The 20,271-nt window shown below is 34.7% G+C and overlaps 1 long non-coding RNA gene across 1 annotated transcript; it reads right to left on the reverse strand.

The window, feature by feature from the left end:
- Positions 1–576: 576 nt before the first annotated feature.
- On the reverse strand, positions 577–3,536 carry LOC129879878 (uncharacterized). The gene is made up of 3 exons (XR_008765306.1): positions 2,914–3,536; positions 1,932–2,076; positions 577–842 (listed from the first exon to the last, which is right to left on the reverse strand). It is a non-coding gene; the product is annotated as an uncharacterized LOC129879878 (long non-coding RNA).
- Between the last annotated feature and the right edge of the window lie 16,735 nt (positions 3,537–20,271).

Consider the following 20,271-nt stretch of genomic DNA (forward strand, 5'->3'; position numbering starts at 1 on the left):
AAATGTTACCTACTAATATATAAAAAAAGGTAGGGAAAAATGATAATTAACCCTTTACACTATGTGATTCATGTAAGTTTTCCATTTTATTTTTACCAAATACTGATAAATTGCAAGCCAATAATTTTTTATTTTTTTGTTGCAAAATTACTCGTGTTTTGGAAAATATTTCTTAAATGGATTTATTTTTCTCAATTTAAGAAAAATGACATCGGAAGTTAAAAAAATATATATTTTTCAAAATTATCTTTCTTTATACAGAATGGTGGTTAGACCAGCGTTGTTATATGGAGTGGAATGCTGGCCAATAAAGAATTCTCATGTTTAGAAGATGCATATTGCGGAGATGAGGATGCTGAGATGGATGTGTGGATACATTAGGAGTAATAAGATTAGGAATGATGTTATTTCGGGAGAAGGTGGGAGTAACATTTTATCACGACCCAACCCCGTAGGCCGTGACTGGTGCCCGAGTTGGGCACCCAAACGTACCCTTATCCCAAATTTGGCTATTTTTTTTTCGAATAAACAAATGTAGTGATTAGTAGAAGTTACTAAATATATCATAAAAGTAGATATACGCACGAGAGTTGAAAGGTTATCACAAAACACACAAAAATCCAAACCATATATACAAAACCCACAACATAACTCTGTCTACAGACCTCTACAGATGATAGCATAGTCATATGACTAGACAAGGCCCCGTCGTACCCCTGACCAACATATCCAAATATACAGAGATAAAGTCAGTACCAAAATACAAGCTCCGAACAAGGGAGCACTGTCAACGACGCAGCAAATATCCTAAACAGGTGGATCAGCAAATCGAACTTCGGTACCTGCGGGCATGTAACGCAGCCCCCCCGAAGAAAGGGGGTCAGTACGAAAAATGTACCGAATATGTAAAGTATGAATTGTAATAAATAAAATCATAATCTGAATAGTATGTGCAGAAAATAAAATAAATGTTCAGAATTTCAAAATACTTTTCATAATCCCAAATCATATATGCAAATACATATGCCGTATCCGGCCCCATTTTATGGGACTCGGTGAACAAAACGTGATCGTCCTCCTGTCATTGGCGCCACAACACATCATAACATCAGAGTAGGGAATATCTCCGTAACAAATCATATCATATCAGATGGCCATATCAAATCATATCATATCACAAACATATATGTACATGGCACAGCATAACTCCGTGGCATAACATTTACCACCCCATGTACATGTCATACCTGCCCCCTCACGTCGGGACACGGCGAATAATGCAGAGAAATACGCACGAAAACATATCCTGGCCCAGGCTCAGTGAAAGAAGCATTGAGGCATCCACGAGTGGAGTAGTGAGAAACTAAATGCAATTTAAATTACAAAACATTTATACAGACTCAATGACATAATTTCAATAACAAAACATAAAAGGAAACTTGAATAATAATAATAATACAAGTACTTCCAATATCACAATAGTCTACATAAAAATAGTATTTTCCAAATCGCCTCCGTACTTTCAAAATATATTATGGAAATTAACGAAATAATTATTCATATAATATTAGGAAGCATAGCAAAGAGTTTCTTTCAATTCTACCTACCGTAATTCAAACGGAATAACGAAGAAAATTTCGGAATAGTAGGGCCCACCTCGGTCAAATGAGGTGGCGTATACAAATCACGTGCGTTGGACTTCATAATATTATTTAGAAGAGTTTCAAGGTATTCGGAATTTATTTGTGCAAAATCTAGAAGTTTAGACAATTTTTCCAAAATTATTCATAATTACCTAATTCAATTCTATTGAATAGAAAAGGAAAATTTTCGAGCGTCGATTTCGAAGAGTAGATTGATCCCCAAGGTTCGTATTCACTCCTATTATATCTAGGACATGCCAAGAGAAGAAAATGTAAAACTTTACATACCTTTTTGACGTTTTACGGTTGTCCAAATTCAATTCCCGTTTCCTCCAAAATCTACAATTGGTCACATTTACCAATTACTATTCATAAGACTTTAAGAACTCAATTTTTCCAATACTTGTCTACAAAAATTTCGGCAGCATCTCCCCTATATATATGACAACCCCGAGATTACAACTCGGTCACAATATCAACAACCAAGCCAACATCAACACCAATTCCATCAATAATCAACTTAAACACACCATAACATAAATTGATGTAATTTTCCAATTAGTGCAACAACTTTCAACCAAACTTTGCATTTCCAAATAAATATGAATATTTCATGTTCATAATTAATTTCAACTCATTCCAACATAGGTGAAAAATATTCCAAGTAAACTATTCAATATTCATCAATTCCATATTTCACCCAAAAATTCCATAAATGCAACAAAACTATTACAATTCATTTTCTTCTTTCAACTTCATAATCAAATTCATTTCCTTCTTTCAACTTCATAATCAAATTCATTTCCTTCTTTCAACTTCATAATCAACAACAAGAATCCATACTTTTAATAACTTACCTCCATATTCTTATAATATCATACTAAAATTACATAATTCCTACAACCCATTTTAATACCAACTTACACCATATAAACTTTATTTATATCCCAAAAATCATAACAACAACTAACAAATTATACAAACTTATTTTTTTTTCCATTTCATCACCTAACCCATATTTCCAACTTCAATTAATTTCATCCAACTTCCATTTTCAACATCAAATATTTATCATACTACTATTCAAATACTACACCAAAAATACTACACAAAAATTCAAGTCTTCTTGCCAACAATCTTACATACACATAACTTATTCATATGTCCAAATCCAACCATATAACTTCCATATTTCCATGGATTCTACACATCTCTACTTACTACAACATAAACAAACTTCATAACACAAAGAAATTGGATTAATTCTTACCTTTTCCTTCCAACTTCTTCACTTTACCAAAGCTTCAAATCAACCAAACAAGCCTCATATCTTCCAAAAAAACTACACCATGTTGTAGAGCACCCTTGACTTAGTAGGAATACTAGAAAATTATAATTTTTGGGATGAAATTTGAAGGGGTAATTTTTTGGTCTTCTTGTCCGATTTTCTCTCTTGATTTCTCTTCTTTCCTTTGCTCTTCTTCTTTCTCAAATTGTGTAGAGAATTCTAGGATTTTATGACTAAGGCTCCCATGTGAAATTTCCATTTTGCCCCTCACCTTTCCTAATATTTCCAAGTTGAAATTCCACCTTTGCCCTTAACCTTTTATAGTATTTCCACATGTGAAATTCCAATTTTATCCCTAACCTTTTATGGTATTTCCACATGTGAAATTCCAATTTTACCCCTAACCTTTTATGGTATTTCCACATGAGTAATTCCAATTTTGTCCTTAATCTTTTATGGTATTTCCACATGAGAAATTTCAATTTTTACCCTTAATAAATTTCCAATATTTCCACATTTCAATTTAGTCATAAGAATTTTGTATCCAACAAGGTCAACCATAGCCTTGCCCTTGACTTATTACCATTATCCCCAAATTGTCCTAATGTGAAAAATACGGGTCATAACACATTTGTGACAGACAAGATGAGAGAAGAGAGACTGAGATGGTTTGGAAATGTGCAGAGGAGGGGTATCGATGGCCCAGTTAAGAGGTGCGAGAGGGTGGAGTTGGGGTCTATGCGGAGGGGTAGGGATAGACCGAAAAAGTATTGGAGAGAGGTGATTAGACAAGATATGGCGCTACTCCATATCACCAAGGACATGACCTTAGATAGAAATGAGTGGAGGTCACGGATTAGGGTAGAAGGATAGTAGGGATAGAATGGTGTCTTGCTGTGTGTCGGTTTAGAGTGGTCGTAGGTCTAAGCGTGCCTTTATAGTTTTGTTGTTATTGCCTTTGATTATCACATTACTTTGTTATCGCTATTGTTCTTGTTTTGTAAACTTTGCATCATTTTTTTTGCCATTATGCTATATATATTATTTTTCTCTCTTACTTGAGACTGTGATTTTTGAGCCGAGGGTCTTTCGAAAATAACCTCTCTATCTACATGAGGTAGTGGTAAGGTCTGCGTACATATTACCCTCCGTAGACCCCACTTGTGGAATTTCACTGGAATATTGTTGTTTCAAAATTTTCTTTCAATTTCACTATTCGATCCTAACCTGTGACTCAGGGTTCAACCTTGACCGGATAAATGACTCCCAATACCGACCCGTAACTCCACTTTGACCTAGGAGATGACTCTCGAGTTGGGGTAGGGAGTTGCAGCTCGAGTCAAGAATTAGGTCTCGGGTCGGATAGGGAGTTGGGTCATGAATTGGAGTTGGGAGTTGGGTCCTCAATCAAGATTGGGAAGTTGGATCCCGAGTCTCGAATTGGGGGAAGGAATTGGGACTCGACCTCGGTCTGACTCAAGACCCTATCCAAGACCTGACTTCTGATCCCAGCACTAACCCATTATAATACTTATAATGTATATTTACATTTTGTACAATAATATTATACCTAAGTGTAAAAAATCATTCATCATTTGATGAATATCTTGGTAATTTAATTTTTAAAATTTTTGATTTTCAATTCTAAAATAGTACATATATATATATATATATATATATATATATATATATATATATATATATTTCTCCCAATAAATATTTCCACCGGAATTAGTTAGAAGGCCAAATCAACATTATTTTTCTTGTTTTGAAAGCATATATTATGTTTCCACTGAAATACCTTCAGAATATATTGTTCTTGAAATAAAAAAAAACGTATACAAGTAAAACAAATAAATCCCTATTACAAATTGATCTGAAATAATGAGGAAAAATAAATCTCAAGTTCATGAAAAGAACAAAAACAACAGAATTAGTGAACCAAACAAGAGACACACAAAGAAAAAACCATATTTATTATAGGAAAAATGTCCTGATATACCCCTCAACTTTGTTATTTAGAGCTGATATACCCTCGTTATGAAATCGACTCATATATATCTCTACTATTATACAAATGACTCACATATACCCCTAAAGTTACAAAAGTTGCTCACATATACTCTCATCGTTACAAAAATAACTCATATATATTATTTTCTTCTTAAGGAAGTGAAAAAAATTAACTTTTTGATTTTTAATTTAAAGAAATATTCATGAATGGGGAATATTTTTTTTTGAGAAAGTAAAAAATAAATAAAAAATATATATACTCATACATGTGAATATTTTTAGCAAAATTTAAGGGTATATATAATCTTTTTTAACGTATGAATTATTTTTTGACTTCTTTGATTATGATTATGTGAGTTTTTAATTCTTATTTTATTTTTATTTTTTCATTCTTTGGTGTAAATATAAGAGAAATAAAAAAAGTGTGAATGGAAAAAAGAAAAAAAAAGAAAAAAAATTAAAAATATTTTTTTGCAGCTATATTGCAATTTAAAACTATTTTTTTGTTACTAAATTGTAATTTAGTTTTTGTATCTATAAAAAACAATTGGGCAATGTATAGTAAATTTTACAATAAAAGTAGTGAAAAAAGAAATTTAACCATAAAAATAATAAATTTAAATTAGTCGTTGAATTGAAAAAGTTAAAAAAATAAATTATGTGTGAGAAGGATCAAATATATCCTTATATGTATCCCTTTTTTTTAATAAAAAACTTTAAAAAATTAATTTAAAATTAATTTTTTCACTTCTATTAGAAGAAAAGGGTATATGTGAACCATTTATATAATAATAAGGATATATATAAGTCACTTTTTAAATAACAAAGTTAAGATGTATATTAGACTCTTTTTCCTACTCCAATATTCTCAAGCTATGACCATAAAGAACATGACCAATGCACCAGCAAATATAGAATTAGGAGCAATTCCATAAGCAGCAGATGAGCCAAAAGGAGGACTTGAAGGTGCACTAGAAGGAGCTCCCACTAGTACTCTAGCCGGTAGAACGTTAATGGCAACCTTCATCCCTTGTTCACAGTAATTTTTAATTATACATAATCGTCCATAAATTAAACTAAAAATAAGATTACTTACTCTCATAAATCAAAATATACTGTAGTAACATGCTAGTAGTATCAAGGGCGGCTCTACAAGCTAAAAAATAAGGGCATTGTCTTAGGTCTTCAAATTTGAGAGACTCATTTATTTTTAAAGCAATAATAGGTTATAGATATTTTTATAAAAAAATATTGAGTATTATTAGTAAAATATATAAACTTTTCATATACGCGAAAAAATTAATAGTAGTTTGATGAATCCAGAATACTGTGTCTCAAGAAAGATTAAATGGATTGTTGAAGGAAATAAAAATATCCAAGGGAATGTAAAAAATCCAACAAAGGTTATATAGAATAAATTTATGAAGTAAGAGAGAAGAGAAAAGAGACTTCACTTAATAACTTAAAAACTCTTGCATCTCACTATATTAAAAATAAGTAATAAGACACTCTTATTTATAATACTGACAAATTAAATTAATCTAGAACTGGAAAATCCCAACCATTGTAACATCCCAAATTACCCCTCTTACAAAAGTCAATGCCACCTCAACCCTACACTAGATTGACCTTTTCCGGCGTCCTATGGCCATTCCGGCCTCTGGATAGCTTCCACCGGAGGCTGTTCAGCCAAACCTCAACTCAAGCAATGATTATGACCCCTGGGCAAACCATAAACTTTGCAGCAGCCTTACAACCCACCAAAAACATCAATACAACAAACCCGCTTGCTCTAAAATCAATCACTTACTTACATGGTGAACCAATGATCGTTTGGGAGGTAGAAAAAGTTGATCAGATGATATTAAGGGAGAATTTGCAGTTCGCGGTCATTGGGAAGTTCTCATACGGATGGTCTGACATCAAAGAATTGAGAAAATTAATCCCTAAACAATGCGAGTTAAAAGGAGAGTTCAATATAGGATTATTGTGCAATAGATATATTTTGATAAGAGCTACTTTACTTGAAGATTATGTCAACTTCTTGTCCAAGCCAACGTTTTATATTGCACATCAAAACTGGTATTATCCTATGTGCACCCTAGAGTGGGATCCTATGTTCGATCCCGATGAAGAAACCACCACTGTCATAGCATGAATATCTTTTTCATATCTACCACTAAATTACTTTGTGAAAGAGGCTATTTTCTCCTTGGCCGATGCAGTGGGGAAGCCATTATAGGTAGACATGGCAATAAGAAATCAGACCAGACCCAGTTATGCTAGAGTAAAGGTAGAAGTAGATCTCCTGAGTGAATTTCCTCAAAGGGTGATTATTGGTATGAGAAAGAAGATAACAAAAAAAATTGTGGATAAGTAGATTAAAATTAAATATGACTATGTACCCAAGTATTGTAAGAGATGCAAACCACAAGGTCATAACGAGAAAGAGTGTTTCATAATCCACTCAAAATTATACCCAACAACAGAAGAGGAAAACAACAATGAGGAAAAAGAAACAATTCATCAACACCACACCACAGAGGATCAGAACAAGGAGAAAGAGTCAGAACACAAAGATGGAAAAGATAAACATATTGATGATAAGGCTAAAGGCAAGCAAGGGGAGGAAAATCCGTTTATTGAAACACAATCTCACAGGAAAAGAAAGTGGAAATAAATAATCAATTTGATGCTCTAAAAGATGAAGTAGACCAGATTGACGTACACATAAAAGGGATCACAGTAGCACAAACAGTCAACATAGGTCAAACTTCAATAATCATAAAAGCAAACACCAGCATAGGGCAAAATCAGGGAGGAGACAAGTCCAACTAGAGATTTCATGAAACATCCAAGCCATGGGTAGAAAGAGTATTTGGAAAACAATGAGAAGTGGTCAAGCATCATGAGACCAACAAAGTTACTGATATCATAGTCTGGAAGGGAGTAGAGAATCACAATAGTAGGGAGTTACCAGAAGATGATGGACAACTAAAAAAATAAAGAGGCTATTAATGGTAAAAGGGGTCATGCTGAATATAACTCACTAGATACCAAGAACCTAAGTGATAATACAAACATAGAGGCAGGAGCTTTAACAATTTATGAAAAAGAGCCAAATCTATTAGAAAATAACTTAGAAAATATAGCTATAACAGTGTACAATGAGGAGGACAATTTAGCAGCCAGTAAACAATTAGAAGAATTAGCACCAGGTAAAGAAGCTGAGGGGGAACAACGGAGTCCGAAACAAAAATATCAGATTAGAGATTCTCAAGAAGATGATAGTGTAGAACAGAATTGTAATGACCTCCAAGGTCATTTTTGTGCTTCTAAGCGTTCTTACCATTTTAATCCTTCCCGTAGCTTCTTGATAGATCTTATGTGATGTCAGGATGGGTGGAACGATTTCTAGGGTGTTCGTTTGAGTTTTAGAAGCGGTTTGGCCATTTTAGAGGCTGAAGGTTTTATAGAATTGACCTTGGTCAACATCCAAAGATTCGAGCATTGTATGAAAATTATGATGGTTCCATTAGCTCCGGAAGGTCTATGTTGGTCTACAAGGAATATTGGTTTGGGTTTTGGAGTCTTCGTTTTGAGTTTGGGTGGTTTTGCCATTTTAACTTTAAGGTTGGGCCTAGTTTGACTTCGGTCAAATTTTTGAGTAAACGCATTGGGATGAAAATTTTGTTAGCATGGTTAGCTTTGGGATGCCGTTTTCAGTTGGTGTAGACCCCGGGAAATTTGTGAAGTCCCAAAAGTAGAAATAAAAAGTGATAGTGCAGAGAAATGTAGAAAAATGGCATCAGGAACCAACCACGGAAGGCCATCACGGGTCATGAAATGTACCACACTCTGTGGTGAGCCCCCGTGGTGGTGATTCAGAGGCTCAGTCCTGCAGGAAAGGACCATGAAGGATGACCACGGGCCGTAAAGACCTCTGTAGTGAGCCATCCTCAAAGTCCTCAGAAAACATTCCAAGGTATAGACCACACACGACCACCACGAGTCGTGGATCACTTTAAGGACCGTGGAGTAATCTGTGGAGGGCACCTTTGCAGGCCTTCTGCAATACCTGCACCACGACCACTCTCCACAGGCCGTGATGCTTTTCACGGACCGTTAAAGCCTCCGTGAAGAAACTTCAGAGGCTACCCTGCAGGCCCTTTTCTAAGATTTTCCAAGTTGCTTACCATGGAACACCATCAAGGGCCGTGGTGAGCACAACGGACCGTGAAGGAGTCCTGTGAAGCCAGTTCCGTCCATAAAGTTTTAGGGGTATTTTGGTCTTTATCTGTGTTTTAACTCAAAATAAGGTCATTTTTAGGCAAAATTTCACCTATATACAAGAACTAAAGTCCTCCTACTCACATTTACTCTTCCTCACCTTCTAACACCCAAACCCTAACTCCTCAAGTTCTCTCAAGTCTCTCTTATCTTCAAGAAAGGATCTAGGGTTTCACTCCAAGAAGATCAAGTTTTCTCTTTCCTCTCAAATTTGCCATTGTTTATTCATACACTCCTCGAATATCTTATGGGTTGAGATTGTTGATGTGTTCTTCGATATTTTGATAGAGTGACATCGTTTGGAGGCGGCACGGAAAGGAAAGACCAAGGTTTAGCGGTTTGGGTGTTGTTCCAACTTTGAGGTAGGTTATGATTTACTTTTGTTAGCCTTGGCTTGGCTAGAATTAATATATATTGAGTAGTGGTGTATGCTTAGGTTTGTGATTTAGTTGTTGTGATCCCATTAAGAAATTTAGATCCGATGATCATCGATAGTGACTAGTTCGGGTTTTAGTCGTTGGATCCTTAGTCTAGGTGATATCTTGCCTTGGTTACATCGTTTATAATCCTTAGATATTTCTCCTAGGTGATTGAACTTAGGATGTCGATTGTTGACTTGTTTGGTTTTGGTTGTCTATTTGTTATGATTTTTGGCTTATGCCCATGCCTTGGTTGCTTATAATTTAGAAATGTTGGGTCTGAGGCCGTGCTTCCAGTATGCCGGTGTCTCAGGTGAGTAATATATGTTTTCTGGACATGCTACTTGCCTTATTTACCTCACCAGTGTTAAAAACCTTTTCAAAAAGAAAGAGTATAAAGAGAGAATAAGATTTTGGTTGATGCCTAAATATGAGAAATTTAAATGAAATACGGTGATACCTTAATTATGGTATTATTTTAATGATAAACTCGAGGTGTGAATTTTGGGTGGCCCGTTGATACATATTCTGGATTATTATTTTTATTGATAAGCTCAAGGCGTGAATTTTGGGTGGTCCGTTGATACATATTTTGAGTTATTATTTTTATTGATAAGCTCAAGGTGTGAATTCCGGGTGACCCGTTAATATATATTTTGGGTTATTATTTTTGTTGATGAGCTCTAGGTATGAATTTCGGGCGCCCATGTTCATTGATGAACTCGAGACTTATTCCGGGCATTTTATGATACTTTTTGAAGATTTTTTTGCCATAATTATGAGTTTACATTTGGGCATTCTTCTGGTATCTTATGAGTTGATGTTATGGATGTGATTACCTATTTTGTTGGGTTATTTGATTATTTTATAATCTCCTTGTACCCTTTTTCCCCGAGTTCATAGATTCTATGCTTCTCTCTTGTTGTTATTAGTATCATCGTGCTACTTATTATGTATTTTTATTCTTTTTGAGCTCGGTCGGTCTATGATGCCTACTAATTACCCTGTGTTTTGGTTCTCATATTGTAATTCTGCATCTTTTTGGATGTAGCTCCCAGTTCGAGACACACTTAGCGCGCGCCTAATCATCTATAGCGGTGCCAATTCCGGATTGTGGTGATCTCCCAGCATTCAGAGACTTGCTACACTTCCTCTTTTGCTCTGACATGTATATTATATTTTGGACAGTCAGATCTGTATTGTATAGTCATACATATTATCAACATTTGTACTTTATAGCTCTTGTGTCGGTGACACCAGGTCCAGGGTTTGGTGTAGTGTCAATTCATCTTTTCTTTTGGTCACTATCGGGTCTTTTATATATTTTGTATCATATTTGCATATCTATACCTTGGCCCAACTTTTTTTGGTTATATTTTTTTGCTTCCGCCTTCTTATGTTATTGATTATTTAATTAGATTGAGATTTGTCTTCCATTTTTCTTAGGTTTAGCTGACCTACTAGGGGCTATAGTAGGCGCCATCATGACCCGAAATCGGATTGTGACAAGAATATACAATATTTGTCTAGAGAAGTTGACTTATCCCTAAGATAGATCAATAATCTAAGAAGTGAAAGCGAGAAAAAGACTCCAGAGTCATACCTTTACAAGTCACAACAAGGTGCAGCAGAGTCCCACCACAAAGATATTCCCTATGATAAAAAGATACTTTTCTGAAATATAAGATCAGTTAACACTCAAAGTTCTTTTGAGAGGTTAACTAAACTTCACCGAAGATATCATTACATATATATAGCACTAATGGAGCCTTTACAAGACCCACGGGAGATTAATCAGTACATAAATAGGTTGGAATTTCAGAATACTATAGCAAATACATCAACCAAAATATGGATTTTCTGGGATAAAGAGTGGACTAGACAGGTGATTTCAGACTCCATACAGCATGTGACCATGAAATTGATAAATAATATTCTCTACCAGGACATCATGGTCACCTCTGTATATGCAAAGTGTACTGATAGTGAAAGTCCAGATCTTTAGGCCTCAATAAAAAAAATTGCACCAATCATTCAAATTCCTTGGATAGTTGGAGGTGATTTTAATGCTATTTTGTCTGTAAGTGAAAAATTAGATGGACTTTCTCTATGTCATGAGGAGATTTTTGATTTTGCTCACTTTGTGAACAACTGTGCATTAGAGGAATTGAAGTTCTCTGGCAGCAAATATACTTAGTGGAATGGGAGGATTGAAGAGGACTGCATTTTCAATAGGTTGGATAGAGTCCTTGGAAATCAAGAATTTTTTGATATTCTACAATCTAGTGAGGTTCAACATTTAATCAGGTTGGGCTCAAACCACACTCCTCTTCATGTGTTTTGTACTGCAAAAGAGGATCCCATCTCAAAGCCATTTAAATTCTTGAACTTCTGGACCAAACACTCATAGTTTTAGTAGGTGATCAGAGAGAGTTGGAAGATAGATTTTTCAGTGACCTCTTTTACTGAATTCCATGCAAAGATGAAGAAGGTAAAACAAGCATTGGTTATTTAGAGTAGAAATACATTTGGTAATATTTTTCAGCAAATTACCACACTGGAAGATGTAGTGAAGGTCAAAGAAATTCAGTTAGAAAGTAGACCCACAGTGAAAAATAGAGAAGAAAACTCCATAAGGCTTAAGCAGAATTGAAAAGATATCTAAAGATGGAGGAGGAATACTGAAAGCAGAAATCAGGCATGAAGTGGTTTCAAGATGGAGATAGGAACACTAAATTCTTCCATTCTTATGTCAAAGGTAGAAGAAAGAGACTCAATATACAAAGAATTCTGAATAGAGGGGGAGATTGGATTACTACAAGGCAAGATATTAGGGTAGAGGTTGTACACTTCTTTAGTGCTCAATTTGAGGAATAGAACAGAATAACCAACTTTGATATGTTACAGAATATACTAGCTCTAGTCACTAATGAGCAGAACGACTTCCTAACAAAACTACCAGACCTAGAAGAAGTCAATCAAGTAGTTTTCAGACTTAATGAAGATGGTACAAGTGGTCTGGATAGGTTCTTAGGACTTTTCATTTAGACATTTTGGAGCATAATTGGACAAGATATCACCAATATGGTAAGGACATTTTTTGTGGTCAAGAACTCCGTAAATTCATCTTCCATATTAATTTGGTTCTTATTCTTAAAAAAAAGAGGTTAGATCTTTTACAGACTTAAGGCCAATTAGTTTGAGTACTTTTGCTAATAAAATTATCTCAAGAGTGTTGCATGAGAGATTTGGTTACCATATTGCCAGGGTTGATATCCATCAATCAAACTGGTTTGTGAAAGGGAGAAATATAGTGGAAAATATCTTACTAGCTCAGGAGATAATTAGAAACATCAATAAGAAAAGTAAGTTTCATAATGTAGTGGCAAAATTGGATATTGCAAAAGTATATGATAGAGTCTCTTGGATTTTTCTAACAAAAGTTTTGAGGAAGTTTGGTTTTCCTGAAGTAGTCATTGACATAGTATGAAGATTGATATCTAATAATTGGTATTCAGTTTTGGTAAATGGGCAAGCACAAGGCTTTTTTAAGTCCTGTAGAGGTTTAAGGCAATGGGATCCCTTGTCTCCTACATTATTTATTATAGCAGCTGAAGTTCTGTCTAGGGGACTCAAAAAATTGAATGAAGATACAAAGTTTAAGGGATATAGTTTACGTAAGTGGAGTACTCAAATAAATCATCTTTCATATGCTGACGATTCTATCCTATTCTGCTCAGACGAACCACAATCTATAAAGAAGATGATAAAAGTTATTAGAGATAATGAAGACAGATCGGGTCAACTTGTTAACAGTTTTAAAAGCTTTTTCTATGTTCATAAGAAGATGCCTTTGGCAATAAGCAACAGGATAAGAAGGAAAACTGGCATGAAAAATGGGGTCTTTCTCTTTTACATACTTGGGATGCCCAATTTTCTATGGGAGAAAGAAGATGGTATATTTTGAAGACCTAGTGAAGAAAGTTATGAAAATGATGATGTCTTGGCAAAATAAACTCCTATCTTTCGGAGGAATATATATTTTGATATCACATATCTTACAGTCGGTACCTGTGTATCTCCTATTAGCCATGAATCCCCTAAAGGAGTTATAGAATAGCTTCATAGAATTTTTGCAACTTTCTTCTGGGGTAATACATCAACTCCAAAAAAAAGACATTGAGTTTCTTGGGAAGCTATATGTTTACCTAAAGTAAAATGAGGGTTATGGTTTAGATCACTACATGATACATCAAAGGATCTGTTTGGCAAACTATGGTGGAATCTAAGGATATCTAGATCACTGTGGAGTTCTTATATGATAAACAAATATTGTAAAGAACTCCACCCTATCATAGCTCAAGCAAAATATTATTCACCTGTTTGGAAGAAGATGGTAGAAGTTAGAGAAGAGATGGAACACTTAATTTGGTGGCAATTAAAGGCTGAAAATTCTAGCTTCTGATTTGATAATTGGACTAAACAGGGGGCCCTTTACTTTGTGGACAATGAAAAGGCATTAGATGAGGTAGTAGAAGTGAAGCAATTCATTACAAATGGCTACTGAAATGTAAAAAATCTACAGGAAGTCTTATCAGTAGATGTGGTGCAACATATACTTGATAACATCAGTCCACAACTAGTCAATATAGATAATGACAGATCATGGTGGATGGGAAATCCAAATGGAAAGTTCACAGTCAAATCAGCATGGGGCTAGTTGAGACAAAAACATGAGAGAATACAGATATTTGACTATATGTGGACTAAAAGACTGCCTATAAAGATTAATTTCTATTTATAGAGAGCCTAGAAAGGAAGAATACCTACTGATGATAATCTTAAAAAGATGAAAATTAGTGTAGTATCAAGGTGTTGGAGTTGTGAGGATCATAAACTAGAAACCATGTCTCATATTTTTCTAACATCTCCAATAGCTACTAAGTTATGGAGACAGTTTGCTTCTTGCACAGGATATAACATTGAAGGATTGCAACTGCAACAAGTCATATTTAAGTGGTGTACAACTAGTCAACCTCCTAAAGTTTACAACATCTTCAAAGCCATCCCAACAATCATCATGTGGGAGTTATGGAAGAGAAGGAATTCTAGGAAGCATGATGAAGATATTACCAATAACATAATGGTGTATCAAGTGCAATGGACAATTAATTAATTGATTAAATTCAATTACCCTTGGATATCCTCTGTTCCAAATGATTGGCCAACAGTGATACATGTGCTCAGTAATTACAGACCAACACTATACCACTGCTTGATCCATTGGAGGAAACCAAAAAAGGTAGAATCAAGATAAATACTGATGGAGCAAACAAAGGGAATCCATAATTTAGTTCCTATGGGTTATGCCTAAGGAACGATAGAGGATATCATTATATGCACAAGCTGGACAGATAGGAGAAAGCACCAACGTGATTGCAGAAACCACAGCAGTACAAAAGGTAGTGCTTTATTGTTTGTCAAGAGATATACATGATGCAAGAATAGAAATAGATTCTTTAATACTAAAGAACATAGTACAGGAAGTCTGGAAAGTTCCATAGTAAATAGTCAATAGGTGGAAGATATAAAAAATAATGCAACAGCTACAGATGGAAATTACTCACACATATAAGAAAGCAAATCAGTTAGTCGATTACATTGCAAACATTGAACTTGAACAAGATAATCTAATCCATTACCACAATTTTCATGATCTCCCCTCCAAAGAAAAGAAGATATTGAATTCACACAAATCATAAATTCCAACACTCAAAATCAGAATCAGAAAGATTATACAATCCTAAGCATGTTACTTGTGAATTCAGACACAAGAGACCAAGAAAAAACAACAAAGGGGTGATAAATCTTCACATGAGATTATACAAAAAAAAATATCGGTCCAAATACATTAGAATTATAGAAGCAGGGAGTGGTGATTAAAATTTTTTAGCTTAAGTCAAGAGGATTTACCAGCTTAGCGGAAACCAGCGTCTATCGCAATGGATATTCAAAGCTCTGAACTTGGGGTCGATGAAAAGCAGCAACACCATCAGAAAAGAAGAGGTAACACAGACCTTGAGGTCTTAGTACTTGGCTATTTCATCATCTCAAACACTCTTAAGATTCAGATCTACATAAAGGAGGAGCTCATCCTCACAAAGTAGAAAGAAAAAATAAGAGAACATTTTAGAAAATGGATAAAAACAAAAAGAATTAGAAATCACCTAGCAAGGTTATTGAAAGTAAAAGAGAAACAAGCTAATAGGAGACGAAGAAGAAGACCATTAGAGAGTACTCATTGCTCATTGAATTGATATTTTGATACCTTTTACAGTGATGTACCTACTTTATATATATAGAAGTATTTAGTTAGTAACTACCCTCCCATCTAACTAATCATTTGAGAGTTTTTTTATAACTAACAGATTAGTCTAATAACTAATCAGTCCTCATTTCTAACTAACTTCTTAGTCACCAACTAATTACTTCTAATAGCTTCTATATCCCAACACTCCTCTTCAAGCTAAGAGGTGCAAAAATATTCAATACTCCTAGCTTGGATAGAAGATGTTCATGTTGAACTCTAGACAACCCTTTAGTTAAAACATCTATAGGTTGTTCCTTAGTTGACAGATTATCTACTTTGATTAGGCCTTGTTGTAACCTTTCTTTCACAAAGTGACAATCTATTTCTATGTGCTTTGTTCTTTCATGGTACACTGGATCTGCTATAATTTGAATGGTAGATTTAATGTCTCTATATACTTGAACTGGTAAATTGACTTCAGCCTCTACTTCTTTCAGCATTCCAATTAACCATACCAATTCTGATACAGTAGAAGCTAGGCTCTTATACTCAGCCTCAGCTGAGCTTCTTGATTCTGTGGTCTGCTTCTTCGCCTTCCATGATACCAAAGAGTTTCTAATCTTAATCATATAGCCTGTGACATATTTCTTGGTAAGTGTACATGAGGCCCAATCTGCATCATAGAATAAGGTGACTTAATTTCCTGAGCAACTAGATAATAATATGCCTTGTCCAGGTTGCCTCTTTAAGTACCTGAGTACTCTCAATGCATCACCCAATTATGACTTTTTTGGTTGATGTAGAAACTGACTCAATGTTTGAATACTGAAAGCTATGTCTAGCCTTGTCATATTGAGATACAAGATCTTGCCTATCAATTTTTGATACATTGTTTGATCTACCAAGGGATCATCTTATTCTTTCTTCTTCTTATTCACATGCTCATCATACTGTTTTGATGTTAATTTGATATTAACATCTCGAGGTATTCTTGCAGGCTTAGCTGTTGTCATGCCTACCTCTGCTATAAGCTTAAGAGTATACTTTCTCTGATGTATTAGTATTCCTTCTGATGACCTTGTAAATTCAATTCCCAGAAAATATTTGAGTTCTCCCCAAGTCTTTTATCTTAAAATCCTGTTGTAAAGCTTTTTTGTCTCTTCTATCAACTCCAGACTGTTGCCAGTTATCAACATGTCATCTATATACACAAACACAATTACAATTCCTTCTATTGATTTGTTGATGAATAAAGAATAATCATATTTACTTTGTTTAAACTTGAGATCAATAAGAGCTTTAGTAAGCTTGTGATTCCATTGCCTTGGGGCTTGCTTGAGTACATATAAGGACTTTTTTGGTCTACACACCTTCTGCTCTTGACTGACAAACCCTTTATATAGGTGCATATAGATTTCATCATTCAAATCTCCTTGAAGAAATGCATTGAAGATATCCATTTGATGAATATGCCACTGTCTGGAGGCTGCAAAAGACAATATAGATCTCACTGTAACCATCTTCACCACTAAAGAGAAAGTTTATTTGTAATCAATCTCTTCTTTCTGACTATATCCATTTACAACCCGCCTTGCTTTGAACCTTTTTATTTCTCCTGTAGATTTGTACTTAACTTTATAAATCCATCTGTATCCAATGGGCCTCTTTCCTGGTGGTAAGTCAGTGATTTTCCAGGTCTTGTTACTTTTCAAAGCCTGAATCTCAGCTTGCATAACATCAACCCATCTAGGGTCCTTAATAGCTTTTGAATAACTATTAGGTTCTGTCATAATAGAGATAGCAGCACTATAGCACTTATAGGAAGATGATAGATGAGAGTAGCTTACATAGTTAGACAAGGGATACTGCACATCTGTGGTGGTAGTGACGGACACAATATCCTTCAACCAAGTAGGAGCTTGTTTAGGCCTAGTAGACCTTCTAGTAATAGGAGGAACTCCCTCAGAGGAAGAATGAGTAAGGAATGATTCTTTAGGACTACCTATATTAGTAGGCATACTTGGGAGTTCAGTATTATCAAGTACCTCAGAATAATCAAGATTCTCAGCATTCTGCTCTACAGTAGCCTGTACCTCATCTGTAATTACACCTTCTGATGATGCACCATTAGTGGTACTTATGAGTGACAAAAGAGAAGGTTGCATGAACTCTTGAACATCTCCTCCTAACCCCTGACATGTGTCTACAAACAGATGTTGTGTGAAATGATTATCAGGAGTGGCAAAAGGAAATATATCTTCCCTGAAAATAACATCTCTACTTGTAAAGAAGGATCTGGTAGTTACATCAAATAAAATGTATCATTTTTGTACTTCAGAGTAACCCATGTGAACTGTTGACTTTGATCTGGGCATTAATTTATCATGTTTAGTGAGATTCTTAGCAAACACCAGGCATCCAAGTGTTCTCAAATGAGACAATATTGGTTTGATGCGATATAACCTTTCAAAAGGAGTGTGATACTCAAGTACACTATTGGGTAACCTATTTATTAGATAAGTTGCAGCTAATACTGTCACTCCTCGGGAGGGTACCCTAGATGTGGTCGGCACTCAGAAACCATTACTGGCTCCCAAGCGAATCACTTTGCCTAATCACACATCCATTCATTCATTCAATCAGCGGAAAACTTAAAATAAAGAGATAATTAGGTGGTCAATTCCAATCAACAATCTAGCTCAAGAAAGAAAGGTCATAGGCTAATAAATCAAACTCCAATCTATGTCATTAAATAGTCTGACAAGAAAAATTCAAGAAAATAAAATACTCCATTGACCCATCACTATCTAGTCTATGAAGCCTCTATCACTACTATCTAATTGGTGCCAATGACAGGTTCATGGCTACCTTAAATCAGAATGAAAAGACTAAACTCAACGCAAGAATAACATAAGTGGTATCCTCCGAATGTAGGGGAGGACTCACCAATAAGCTAAGTGTGAACAGATCCTCAATGGTGCGCCTATTGATGATCTCTTAAATCTGTCTCTGCATCATGAAATGATGCAGGTCCAAATAGACGTCAGTACGTGGAATGTATGAGTATGTAATATGGAACAATAAAACAAAAATCAAGGTAGAATAATATAAGTCCAAATATCTCAAATCAAAAAGATATGAGAGACTCAATCAAGGTGTTATAAGTCTAAAGTAAGAATGTGGTTTAGACAGAGACCAATCATATACAATTCGATCCAATTCAATCATATATAATCCGATCCAATTCAATCATATGCAATTCAATTCAATCCAATCACATACCATCCAATCCAATCCAATCTTATATAATCCGACTCAATCATCTACAATACCAATCAAACCAATCAACCAAGTATTCAATCAACTCAATAATAAACTCAAAGGACTCAACTCAACAAATATGCAAATTAAAATTTAGCAATGTTTTGCAATTTGACTCAATCATCTACAATCTCAATCAAACTAATCATATCATGCACAATCCACTCAATTTGGGAGTTTGTCTAACCGATAACCATCACTTATGATCCAGTGGTGTACAATAAGCCGACGTTGTTTCCATGTCCATTCAATACTTTGCTAGAATATGAACGAATCAACCAATCATGGATCCATCCATCAATTAAGCCCTATCATTTTAGGATAATGAAAGAGGGAAACATCCGACTTTGACGGTTCAATCATTTCCTACATTGGCTACGTAGTTTATGGGATTCGACTAGGGACTATACTCTAACCCAATTCGGTGCTCGATACTCCTCCCAAGACTCAATATGTTCATATCTATCAGTGAATAAAATACTCAAAATACCCATTTAATCTCTTTTGGACTTAGTTTCAAATCAACTCATTTAGTCTCATTGGACTCTTTTCAAAACTCAATCAATTTGGTCTCATTGGACCTTCTTTCAAAATTAACTCATCTCAATCATCAAACTATTCTCTTTAAATTTGATATAATCTGAACTCAATGAATGCAGTAAATATTAAATGCATTTAAAAACATAATTTTAACCCCTCGACTTAATCTCAAAATAGACGTTTTAATGTAAAACTGCTCAACTTGTTTATATTCAAAATATTCATGCTCAAAATAATAATTAAAAGACTTCTCAAACTCAACTCATGCTTAACTTTCTAAATCAAAGATGAAAATAATCATTCTTTAAACTCAAAATAGTGCATAAATAATTTATGCAAAAACATTCACAAATTATTTTTTAAAACTCCTTATCAAACAATCATTTATACTCGAAATCCTCATAAGACTCCAATCGAATCAAATTATGCAATTTATATCATTTATTC

This window comes from Solanum dulcamara, chromosome 1 (assembly GCF_947179165.1).
Source record: "Solanum dulcamara chromosome 1, daSolDulc1.2, whole genome shotgun sequence".
Classification (NCBI taxonomy): Eukaryota; Viridiplantae; Streptophyta; class Magnoliopsida; order Solanales; family Solanaceae; genus Solanum; species Solanum dulcamara.